Here is a 12,567-nt window from a genome sequence, read left to right on the forward strand (position 1 = left end):
GGCTCAGCGCTGCACCACCCTCCCGACTCTGAAGACCAAGTCTCAATCTGTCTGTCTCCAACTCAGCTCCTTCAACACAAAGATAAACAATGCAGTTCACTTTTTTGTTTTTTTCATGAATTATTTTTATTTCTTACAACGTGAAGTGGCAGATACATTTCAGTGAAATATTTAAATGTGTTCCCCTAACCCCGTTGGAATAACGTTTGACAAAACTGAACAAGTCCCAGTCTGTTCAGATAACTACAGACTGCTTCATTATTGAAACACTGAACTGAAATTTAAAAATCCCGGATGGATTGACTAATGAGGGAATTTGATTGATGGATGGATTTGGGTGAAGGGATATTTCAGCACATTCTTCAGCTGTTGCCTGAACTTAGTCTGGGTCACGGCATAAATCGCGGTGTTTGTGCAGCAACTGAGGAGCTGCAGCATGAAGCCCAATTCCTGCACAAAGCGATGTAGGAACATAGGAGTATCCACAATAAAATACATCCGGTACCATATAAAATACACCATTAACGTTGACCATAACAGGATGAAATTAGCCGAGATCACAAACAGTAAAATTATGGACTTTTTTCTGTTTCTCATTTCTGTGTCAGACTGAGTCTCCCAATTAGTCTGCACCCGGAGTCTCCTGCGGACTCTGCTGGTCACTAAAATGTGTCTCACGGTGAAAACATTGAGCAGTAGAATAAGGAGAAATGGGAGCGCTGGTGTGAGAATGTAGTGGAGGAACTCGATTGTGACCCAGACATGAGAGAGTACAACACTGTCATTTTCCTCACAAAACCAGGGAGTGTTCATCCCCCAATACCAATCTGTGAGCATAAAATACCAGAAAATGTTCTTTAAACAGCTCAGCACAGTCACTGTTCCCAGAACCACAGCCGCCGTTTTCTCACTGCAATATTTACTTTTCAGCTTCTGGCAACAAATGGCTACAAACCTATCAAAGGTGAAAGCGACGGTGAACCAGACAGAACAGTCACTGGCTGCATAAAGCAGGACGGCGTGGATATTACATACAGGGATGGATTCCAGGAAATAAAACTGTTCCCAATAAACAATGGGAATGTGTCGCAATATCAGGTCGAGTATAATGACAAGTAAATCCCCCACTGCCATGGCACCTAGGTAACGTCTGACACATGGAGACAATCCACAATCTTTCTCAAACAGGACATAGATCGTAACTAGATTACCTATGAGGAAAGAAAACAAACAAATTATACATCAGCCTGTAGGCAAAGTGACCAGTTGGATTGATGACCCAGTGAGATTTTGCAATGTGTCCCAGTATTCAGAGATTTATTAATATAACTAGAGCCGAAATAATAACTGCATAGTTCTGAATTACTAACAATAGCGTCTCATAAAACAAAATAAACCCTCCCACCCAAACACACAGACACAAATCTCGAACGTTCCCACACATTTGATCACTCGAAAGCAGGTACAGGTGACGTCTTTACAGTTCTGAATATGGAAGGTGAAAACATTTCCTTCCTGAATGCTCCTCTCCCAGTTCCTTTAAGACTAACGGAGGTTGGAATTATCTACCATTTATACTCACTGGTGGTCGATGCTCTGTTGTGAATAGATGTAAGTGCAGGGGGAAAACGACATTTACCGCACAAACTTGCAGAGGGGTCTTCTGAACAGTGTCTCCTTCTCTCTGGAATGGGAGCTTTGCCTTCTGGATATTATCTTTGCTATAATTCATTGACATTCTGCCATTCACAAATGGTTTTTGACTGTTACGGAGAAAGTTGTGTGTAGAATGTTCTGGGCAATGTCTGGAAAAGAATGTTGCAGGGAATTTTGGGCAAGGAGGTTTCCAGAGTATATCGGATACAGAGGATTCTGGGGAATAGTGTGCATACAGTATTCTGGATAATGTTAGATAGAAAATACACCAGATAATGCCTGCGACAGAAAGTTACGAGGAATGTTTGGCGAAACAATTTTCTTCAGAATGTCAGCTTATCAATGTTTCCAGGAATGTCAGGCACAAAATTTCACGCAGAATCTCGGGTATGGAATATTTCAGGAAACGTACAATACAGAAGATTCCGGGTTTGTCAGGTACAGAATGTTTCAGGCACCAACGTGTACGTACTGTTCTGCGTAATATCGGAGATAGAATGTTCCATGGAATGCCTGTTCGAGAATGTTCCAATGAAATTGGATATATAATATTCAGGTGAAATTCGAGAAAGAATGATCCAAGGAATGTCGAGCACAGAATTCCGGGTAATATCGGGAACAGAGTGTTCCAGTCAATGTTGGCCGCAGTATGTTCAGAGAATATCAACTTTAGAATGATATGGGGAATGTCGGGTAAAAGATTGTTCCAGAGAATGTCGCCTGCAGAATGTTTCAGGAAATGTCACATATGGAATGCTGCGATGAATGTCAGGTATAGAATATTGTGACGAATGCCCGTTGCAGAATATGCCCTGGAATTTCGCGAACAGTATGTTCCAAAGAATGTCAGGACTAAGATTTTCAATCGAATGTCCAGTGTACAGAGTTCCACGGAACGTCGGGCACAGAATGTTGTGGGGAATGTCGGATGTACTATGTTCTGGTGAATGTCAGTTGCAGAATGTTTTAGTCAATGTAGTGTACATTACGTTCCGGGAAATGTCGGGTAATGAATGTTCTGAAGCAGAATGGGCACAAAATGCTTCAGGAAATCTTGAGTATAGATCAATCTGGAATTGTTCGTGTATAGAGTATTGCAATAGTCTATATAACTTTTCTGGCAATGCTTGTGAAAGAATATTCCAGGGAAAATGAGGTATTGATTATCACGCAGAACCTCCGATATAGAAAGCTCTGTGAAATCTTGGATATGGAATGCTTCGGGGAGTGTCAAGTACAGAATTTTCCAGGGCATGTATTATACAGAATGTCCTTGGGAATATCGAATAATAATTGTTCCATGGAGGGTACGTTGCAGAATGTCCAAGGAATGTCGCAAATAGAATGTTCTGGTGAATGGTGGGTGTAGAATGTTCCAACGAAAGTTAGGTCCAGAAATTTCAGGTAATGTCTGGTAAAGAATGTGTGATCAATGTTGGGTCCAGAATGTTCCGGAGAATGTCAGCTCTAGAATAATCTTGGGAATGTCGGGTACCGAATGTTCCAGTAAATATCAGCTATAGAATGTTTCAGAGATCGTCGTATATGGAATATTGCGAGAAATAACAACGATGGATTGTCCTGGGTAATGTCCAGTAGAGAATGTTTCAGAGAATGCCAGGTGTGGAATGTCCTGGGGAAGCTGCGGGTAGAGACTTTTCCAGCAAATATCCGATACTGATGTTCCAGAAAATTTCAGGTCAAAATGGTTCCATGGAATTTCGGGTATGGAATGTTCCAGGCAATACTTCGTACTGAATGATCTGGGGAAAATCAGTTACATAATGTGCCAGAGAATTTCCGATATTGAACGTTCCATGGAATGTCTGATATGGAATGTTCCACAAAAGGTCAGGTATGGGCTATTCCAGTGAATTTCGAGTACAGAATATTTCTGGGAATATCAGTGAGTGAATGCTCTGGGAATTTGTTGGGGATGTTCCAGGGAATGTAATTTACAGAATGTTCCACAGAAAGTCATGAATGAAATACTCCAGAGAATGTCAGGCACAGAATTTTCCGAGCAATGCTGGGGATAAAATGCACAGGGATATGTCGGGCACAGATTGTTTCAGAGTATGTCGGTTACAGAATGTTCTGAGTGGGATGTCAGTTATATAATGGTCCACGGAATGTTTTGGGCAGAAAATGCAACGGGGAATATCAGGTACAGCATGGTCCGGACATTGTTGTGTTCAGAATATTCCAGGGAATGTTCAGGATAAAATGTTCCTGAACATTCCAGTGATTGTACAGTACAATCAGTCCCAGGGAACGTCTGCTGTGGAATGTTCCATTGAATATCAGGTTCTGAAACTTACGTTGTTTATCAGGTGCAGATCGATCCGGTGAATTCCATGTGTACAATTTGTAGGAATGTTGGGTACAGAATGTTTCACGGAAAGTTGAATCCGGAATGTTCCAGGCAATGCCTAGTAATTCAAGTAGAATATTCCAGTAATTCCGAGTGCAAAATGTTCCCGGGCATATCAGGAATGGAATGTTGGAGTAAATGTTTCTTATTGACTTTTCTTGGGAATGACGGTTGCAGAAGATTTCAGCCAATGTCTGGTATAGAATATTCTGTAGAATGTTGGATGTAGAATATTCCAGATAACGTGGGTATAGAAGGTATCGGGAAATGGTGGGTATGGAATGTTCCATAGAGTGTCGTGATAAGAATGTTTTGGGGAATATCGGGCATGGAGTGCTTGAATGAATGTCGGGTATAGAATGCTCCGGGGAATGTCAGTGACAAACTGTTGCGCAGAAATTTGGATGCAGAATTTTCCAGGGAAGTTTCGGGTAAAACAATGAGCCCTCGAATTTCGGGTATGGAATGTTCAGTAGACTGTTAGTTAGAGTATGTTCTGTGTAAAGGCAGGTATAAATTCATACGGGGAATGTCAGGCACAGAAAGTTCTGAGGATTAGAATATTCAACGTAATTCGGGTAGCTAATGACCTAGGGATTGTGGGGAAACAAATGTTCCGGGGAATGCCAGCTGCAAAAATGTTTCACGGAATGACTGATATAGAATGTTCTCGGGATATCGGTTGCAGACTGTTGTAGGGATGGATGGGTATGGAATACTGTGGGAACGTGGTGCGCAGAATTTTAATTCCAACGTTGGATAAAGAATGTTCTGGGGAATGTCGGGTCTGCAATGCTCAGTACAATGTCGTGTGCAGAATGTTCCATAAATGTCAGGTATACAATATTCTGGGGACTCTCGTGAGTAGATGTTCTGGGGCATGTCGGGCACAAACGTTTCAGGCAATGTCAGGTATAGAGGGTTCTGGGAAATGTCAGATATGCAATGGTCCATTGAACATCGGATGCAGAATGCTTCAGGGAATGCTGGGTATGGATTGTTCTGAAGAATTTCGCCATTGAAGTTTTCAAGGAATGTCGGATATAGAATGTTCCTGTCAATATTGTGTATTGAACGTTCTGGAGGAGTCCAGTTCCAGAATGTTCCAGGGAATGCCAGCTATAGGATTGTTCTTGCAATGTCGATGAAAGAACGTTTCGGGCAATGTTGAGTACAGAATGTTTCGGGGAATGTCGCTGACAGAAGTTTCTGGCTAATATTGGGTATAGAATGCTCCAGTGATTGTCGAAAATGGAACATTCCAAGTAAGGTTGGAAAAGTAATTTTCCAGATACTGTTAGGCATAGAATGCCCTGGTGAATGTCACGTACGGAATGATACGTGCGATGTCAGGTATAGAATTTTCTGAGTATATTCAGGGCAAAATGATTCGGGGAATGTCGTTTATAGAACTTTCCAGGGCATGTTGCCGAAAGAATGTTCTCGGCTGGGTCAGGTGTAGAATGGTCGATGGAATGTCAGGCCCAAAACGTTCTGGAGAATGTCAGGTAAAGAATGTTTCAGGGAATATCGATTATAGAAATTGCTGGATCGAGATTTCGTTGCTGGAAAAGCATAGCAGGACAGGCAAAATCCGACAGCCTGACCAACTGTGCTTTTCCAGCACCTGTTTAGAATCTGATATCCAGCTTCAGCAGTCCTCACTTTCTTCCCCTACAATTTTCTTTGGAATAAACGGTACAGAATGTACCGGGGAGAGAATGTTGAAATATAATCCAGAGATATCAGGACCAGAACGCTTTGGAAAATGTTGGGTAAGAATGCTCAGAGGAATGTCTGTTACGCCATGTTCTGGGAAATGTTGGGTAGAGAGTGTTCCAATGAATGTCGGATACACTGTGTTCCATGGAATGTCAGCTTCAGAATGGCCCAATGAATGTCAGGTATGGATTGCTCCGAGGAATGTCAGGTACAATATGCCTGCTGAGCAATTCTGGAAAAAGTCTTGTACAAGATTTTTCAGGGAACTCCGAATATAGAATGTTTTGGGGAATGTATGGTGTAGAACGTACTGGAAAATGCGTGTTACAGATTGATCTGGAGATTATAAATTCCAGAAAGTTCCAACAAATGTCAGCTACAGATGTTTCCAGGGAATTTTGAATATAGAATGAACTGGAAAATGTCTGGTATAGAATGTTCCGCTGAATGTTCGAGGATAGAAATATTCTGCAGAAATTCGTGTATAGAATTTCGCTTAAAGAATGTTCGGGGCTATTAATGGGTATGGAATATTCCAGGGAATGTAAGTTTCAGAATGTTCGACAAAAAGTCGTATATGGAATATTGCAGAAAATGTCAGGCACAGAATGTTCTGCAAAACGCCCGGGATAGAATTTACAGGGGCGTGTCGGGCATAGACTGTTCCTGAGACTGTCGGGTACAGAATGGTTCCAGGGAGTGGGATTCGGGTTTCAGAATTATCCAGGAAACGTTAGGAAGAGAATGTTCCGGGGAATATCAGGTACAGAATGTTCCGGGGATTGTCGTATGCAGAGTATTCCAGGGAATGTCGATGATAGAATGGTCCTGGAATTGTAGGGTCAATCACACGCAGGGAATGTCCGGTATGGAATGCTCTGTTCAATATCGGGTCGAGAATTATCCGTGGAATATCAAGCACAGATATTTGTGGTAAACGTCGGGGATGGAATACTCTGTACAAAGTCGGCTGCAGTGTTCAGTTTTCATTCTCAATATTCCTAAGAATGTAAGGAATGAAATGTTCTGGAGAATGGCCAGGATGGATTGTTCCAGGGAATGACAAAATGGAATTTTTGGCGAATGTCGTTCTGGAGAATGCCACGTAGGGAATGTTTTGGAGAATGTCAAGCATCAAATGTTCCATGGAATGTCGTGAATAGACCTTTCTTGGTAATGTCGGAAACAGAATGATGTGGGGATATAGAGTACCAAATGCTCCGGGGCATGTCATCTAAAGAATGATTCGGGACATGACAGGTATCGAATGCTCTGTGGAACATGGCTTGCAGAATTTTCCAGCGAATATTGGGCAGAGAATGGTTGGGGAACGTTCGGTCGGGAATGTTCTGTGGAATGTCACGTACAGAATATTCAACTGAATGTCAGGTATGCAATATTCTGGGGAATCTCGGTTGCAAACGTTTCAGACAATTTCGGGAATAGATCGATCAGAGAAATGTTGGCTACAGAGTGTAGCGGGAAATATTGGGTACAGAATGCCTCAGGGCATGTTGAGACTGGATTGTTGTTGAAAATTGAAAATTCGGTACAGATTTTTTTTGCAAAATATCGTGCATAGAATGTTTCAGTCAATATTGAATATTGAATGTTTTGGGGAAATTCAGTTACAGAATATTCCAGAGAATGCCAATTATAAACGTTTTCGGGGAATGTTGGGTATAGAATGTTCCGAGCAATGTTGGGTAATCAATATTCCGGGAAAGCCAGTAATGTAGTGGTCTGTGGAACACTGATTACACATTGTTCGAGGCAATATCGGTTGTAGAATATTCCGAATGAGGTCTGAAATAGAATTTCCCAGAGAATGTCAGACGCAGAATGTTCTGTGGATTGTCAGTGATTGTATTTCCCAGGAACACAATATTGCAGAGACCTCGGGTACCGAATGATCCGGGGAATGTTAGATGCACAAAGTTCTGGAGAATGTCGAGTATAGAGTGTTCTGGCGAATGTTGGATGTACAATGTTCCAGTGAATGTCCACTACAAATGTTTTGGGGAATGTTAACTACAGTGTGTTCCAAGCAATTCCGGTATAAAATGTTCTATAGAATAATGGTTACAGAATGGTCCATAGAATGGTCCATAGCAATTCTAATAGATTGCTCCTTAGAATTCCAGGGACCAGATTTTCCAGGGAATGCCAGTTACAGAATGTTGCTCAGAATATCAAACAGAGAATATTCGAGAGAATGTCGAAGATACAATGTTCTGTCGAATATCGGATACAGAATATTTCAGAGAATGTCGAGTAAAGAATGTTCTGACGAATGGAGGGTTTCGAAGATACTGGAGAATGTTTGGTAGAGAATGTTATGGGGAATGTCAGGTATGGAATGTTCCGTGGAGTGTCAGGAATTGACTGTTTAACGCATTTTCGTGTGCAGTATGTTCCGGGGAATGTCGATTATCGAATATTCTGAGGAATATCGGGCATAGAATGTTCTAGGCAATATCGGGTATGGAATTTTCCTGGTAAAATCGTTTACAAAATGCTTCATAGAATGTCGACATAGCATGTTTCAGGGAAGTTCGAATAGACAATGTTCTGGGGAATTTCGGTATGGCATGTTATGCGAAATTCCGGGTGAAGAAAAATCTGGGGAATGTGGGAGACCAAATGCTCCGGGAAATGTCAGCTGCAGAATATTTCCAGAATATTCTGGTGAATGTCCTTTGCAAAATGACCCAGGGAATGTAGGGTATCAAATATTCTGAGGAATTTGGGTGTGCAATTTTCAAGGCAGAAGTGGGTACTGCTGATGCTGGAGATTTGAGTAAAGATGAGAATGTTGCTGGAAAGCAGAACAGTTCAGGCAACATCGGACGATCCAGACAATCGACGTTTTGGGCAAAAATCCTTCATCAGGAATGACGCTCGGATCCTCGCAGGGAGAAAGATAAATGAGATGCGGTTGGGCTGGGGAGAAGTTAGCTCAACGTGCAATAGATGGATGGAGTTGGCGGTGAAAGTGATAAATCAGATAAGAGGGTGGAGTGGATAGGTGGGACAGGTCATGTGGACAGTGTTGAGCTGGAAGTTCTGGGACTGGGCTAAAGTGGGGAAATGGAATTGTGGAAACTGATAAAGTCCTCATAGATGCAATAGGATTTAATGGCCCTGAACCAGAAGATGAGGCGTTCTTCATCCCGGTTTCAGGTGGAACTGGAGTGGCGTGGATGAGGTGCAGGACCTGCATATCCTCGGCAGAGTGGAAGGGTGATTTGAAATTTTCGGCCACAAGGTGATTGGTTTGATTGGTGCAGCTGTCCCAGATATGTTCTCTGAAGCTTTCTGCAAGAAGTCCTTTGGCCTTCCCAATGTAGAATAGACAACATCGTGAGCAACAGATCAATAAATGATGTGTGGAAGTGCACGCGGAACTTTGATGGATGTGAAAAGCTCCTTTGATGCCTTGGACAAAGGTGAAGGGGGAGGTGTGGGCGCAGGTTATGCAATTCCTGCGGTGACGGGAGAAGATGCCAGGAGAGGAGAGTGAGTTGTTAGGGGCCGTCGAACTGACCAGACAGTCGCAGAGGGGAAAGTCTTTGCGAAAAGCGGATAGGGGTTTATAGGAAAATATATCCTGCTGCTGAGTCTGTTTGTATGTGACGAATTTTCAGGCGAATGTAGGGTGCAGAATATTCAAGGGAATGTCCGGTATTGTTTGCTCCATGCAATGCCATGAATAGTATGTTCCAGGGAATGTCTGGTATGCAATGTTATGGGAAATCTCGGTTGGAGATATTTTGGGTATTGTGGGTTGCAAACCTTTCATACAATGCCGGGTATTGGGGGTTCTGGCAAATGTCACATACACAATGTTATGGGAGGTATCATTTCCTGAATGCTTCAGGAAATGTTGGCCATGCATTGTTGTGGAGAATTTCGACACAGAATGTTTCGGAGAATGTCAAGTATAGAATGCTCCAGTCACTCTTCGGTATTGGATATTCTGGGGACGTTCCATTACAGAATGATCCAGGGAAGCTTGTTTTTGAACGTTTCGGGGTACGTCGTGTACAGAATGTTCTAGCGAGTGTCAGGCATAGAATATTGGACAGCCTGTCGGGTGCAGAATGTTCTGGAGAATGTCGGGTAATAATATTTCAGGGAAAGTGCGGTTTGAAAATTCTGGTGAGAGAGTGTGTTGCTGTGCTATTCCAGCCGCACTCGAAAATCTGATCTCCAGCTTCTGCAGTCCTCACTTATTCCCCATAGAAATATTTGGAAAATGTCTGATACAGAATATACCTCGGAAAGATTGTTGGGGAATATTCCAGAGATATCGGGTATAGAAAGTTTGAGGACATGTTTTGCAAAGAATGCTCCAGAGAATGTCGATTGCAAAATGTTCAGAGGAATGTTAATTGCAGAATGTTTCAAGGAATATCGGATATAAAATTTTCCATGCAATATCGGGTACAGATTGTCCATGGAATGTCCGTTATAGACTGCTTCATCGTATGTCAGGAAGAATATGTCCCGGGGAATGTCGGGTACAAAATGTTGCTGAGAAATTCGCGTCCAGAATTTTCTGGAGAATGTCGGGTCCACAATATTCTGGAGAAGAACATGGACAGAGCATTTCAGAAAATATTGAGTAGAGAATATTCGAGAGAATGAGTGGTAGAGAACATACCGGAACATGTCTAGTATAGAATAATCCTGAGAATGTTATTTGCAGAATTTTCCAGAGAATGTCGGTTAAGGAGGTTTTCAGAGAAGGTCGAGTATAGAATGATCTGGGAAAATTCGGATATGGAAAATTCTGGAGAATGTTAGTTAAAGAATTTTCTGTAGAAAGTCTGGTGGAGAGTGTTCATGAGAATGTCGTGTGCAGAGTGTTCCGGGCAATACTATTTGCAGAATGTTGTAGAGAGTGTAGGGCAGAGAATGTTCTGGAGAATGTCGAGTATAGAATATTCCACGAAATGCTGGCGCGGACTGTTTGGACCAATGTCAGGTGCGGAAAGATCGGGTGAGTGGGGGGTATAGAATGTTCTGAAGAATGCAGAGTGTGGAATGTTCCAGCCAATGTCAGGTCCGGAATGTATTGGCGAATGTCAGGTATCAAATGTTCTGTACAATTTCAGTCTTGGAATGTTACTGGAAATGTCAGGTACGGAATGAACTGGGCAATGTCGCGTAGCAGATGCTCCAGGAAATGTCATCTAATAGAATGTTTCGGCAGAAGGAGATGTACAGGATATTCTGGGAAATGTGGGATGCAGAACCTTCTGGACAATGTCGGGTAGGGAATGTTCCAGGGAATGTCAGGATACAATCTTCTGGACTATCTCGGGTGTAGATGTTCGGGGAAAAGTCCATTGCAAACGTTTCAGACAATTTTGACAAAGAAGTATCCAGAGAAATGTTGGGAATGCAATGTTCAGCGTTATATACGTCCAGAATGCTTCAGGGATCTTAGGTATGGATTGTTGTTGCGATTGTCCATATAAATTTTTTCGGGGAAAGGAATAGTCATGTCAATGTTGGATGATGAATGTTCTGGTGAAATTCAATTCAACAACTTTCCGGGGAATGCCAGTTATGAAATTTTTCATGGAATGCCAGATATAAAATATTCCATGGAATGGTTCGTACACTGCCAGGCATAGGCTTCTCCATGGAACGCCTGGTACAAAGTGCTCCGGGAACGTCGGACTCACACTGTCATTGAGGATATTGGGTATAGAATGTTCTGCAGAATGTCGTGTATACAATGTTCCATAGAATATTGGGTACACAATATTTCAGAGAATGTCGAGTATTGAATACTCTGGGTAGTGGAAGGTACAGAACATTGTAGAGATTGTCAGATCGAGAATGTTCCGGGTAATGGCATTTATGGAATATTCCGTGGAGTGCCAGGTATAAAATGTTTAAGGCATTTTCATATCCGTAATGTTCCAGGGAATTTCGATTACAAACTCTTCTGTGGGATATCGGGCATAAAATGCTCCGGGCAACGTTAGGTATTGAATTTTCTGGGGAATATCACTTGCAGGATGTTTCAGATAACGTCGGTACAGAATGTTCCAGAGAATGTCGAGTGTACAATGTCCAAGGAAATTCTGGTAAGGAATATTCCAGAATAAGGGATCAGCATGTTCCAAGGAATGGAGTGTATAGAATGTTTCAGAGAGTGTCGTGTACAGAGTGATCTGGGGAATGTTGTTTGTAGAGTGTTCTGGGCACGTCGGGTACTGGAAGTTCTTGGGAGTGTCAGCTATATGATGTTCGATGGACTGTTGGCAACAGAATGTACAGGGGAATGCTTTGTGCAAAATGTACTCGAAAATGTCGGTGAAAAGAATGTTTTAGGTTATGTCAGATACAGAAATCTCTCGGTGAGAGTGCTCTGTTGGAAAAGCACAGAAGGTCAGGCAGCATCCGAAGACATTTTCCAGCAGCACAACGTCCATTCTGATCTCCAGCTTCTCAGGTCCTCACCTTCGACACATATACTTTCTGGGGAACATCCAGTATAGAATGCAGCAGGGAAACACTATTTCAATATATCCCAAAGATTTCGGATGTAGAAAGTTTTGAAAAATGATTCTCCATGGAATATCGGGCACAGAATGTTCCATAGTATGTCAGGTTTAGAGAAATGCTGGTTGCTAAATGTTCTGGTAAAAATTGAGTATAGAATGTTCGAGGGAATATCAGTTACGTATTGCTCCTTGACAGTTCAGAAATAGAATTTTCCAGAGAATCTCAGATGCTGAATGTTTGGGGAAATGCCAGTGATGGAAATGCCCCCGGGAATGTCGGGTGTAGGATGT

At 42.2% G+C, this 12,567-nt stretch overlaps 1 pseudogene; it reads right to left on the minus strand.

The window, feature by feature from the left end:
- Positions 1-303: 303 nt before the first annotated feature.
- Positions 304-12,567, minus strand: part of LOC148138800 (putative G protein-coupled receptor 139) — a 94,275-nt pseudogene continuing 82,011 nt past the window's right edge.

This window comes from Chiloscyllium plagiosum, unplaced genomic scaffold, assembly GCF_037043375.1.
Source record: "Chiloscyllium plagiosum isolate Xiang-an unplaced genomic scaffold, Cpla_swu_hap1 HiC_scaffold_39, whole genome shotgun sequence".
In the NCBI taxonomy this organism is placed as follows: Eukaryota; Metazoa; Chordata; class Chondrichthyes; order Orectolobiformes; family Hemiscylliidae; genus Chiloscyllium; species Chiloscyllium plagiosum.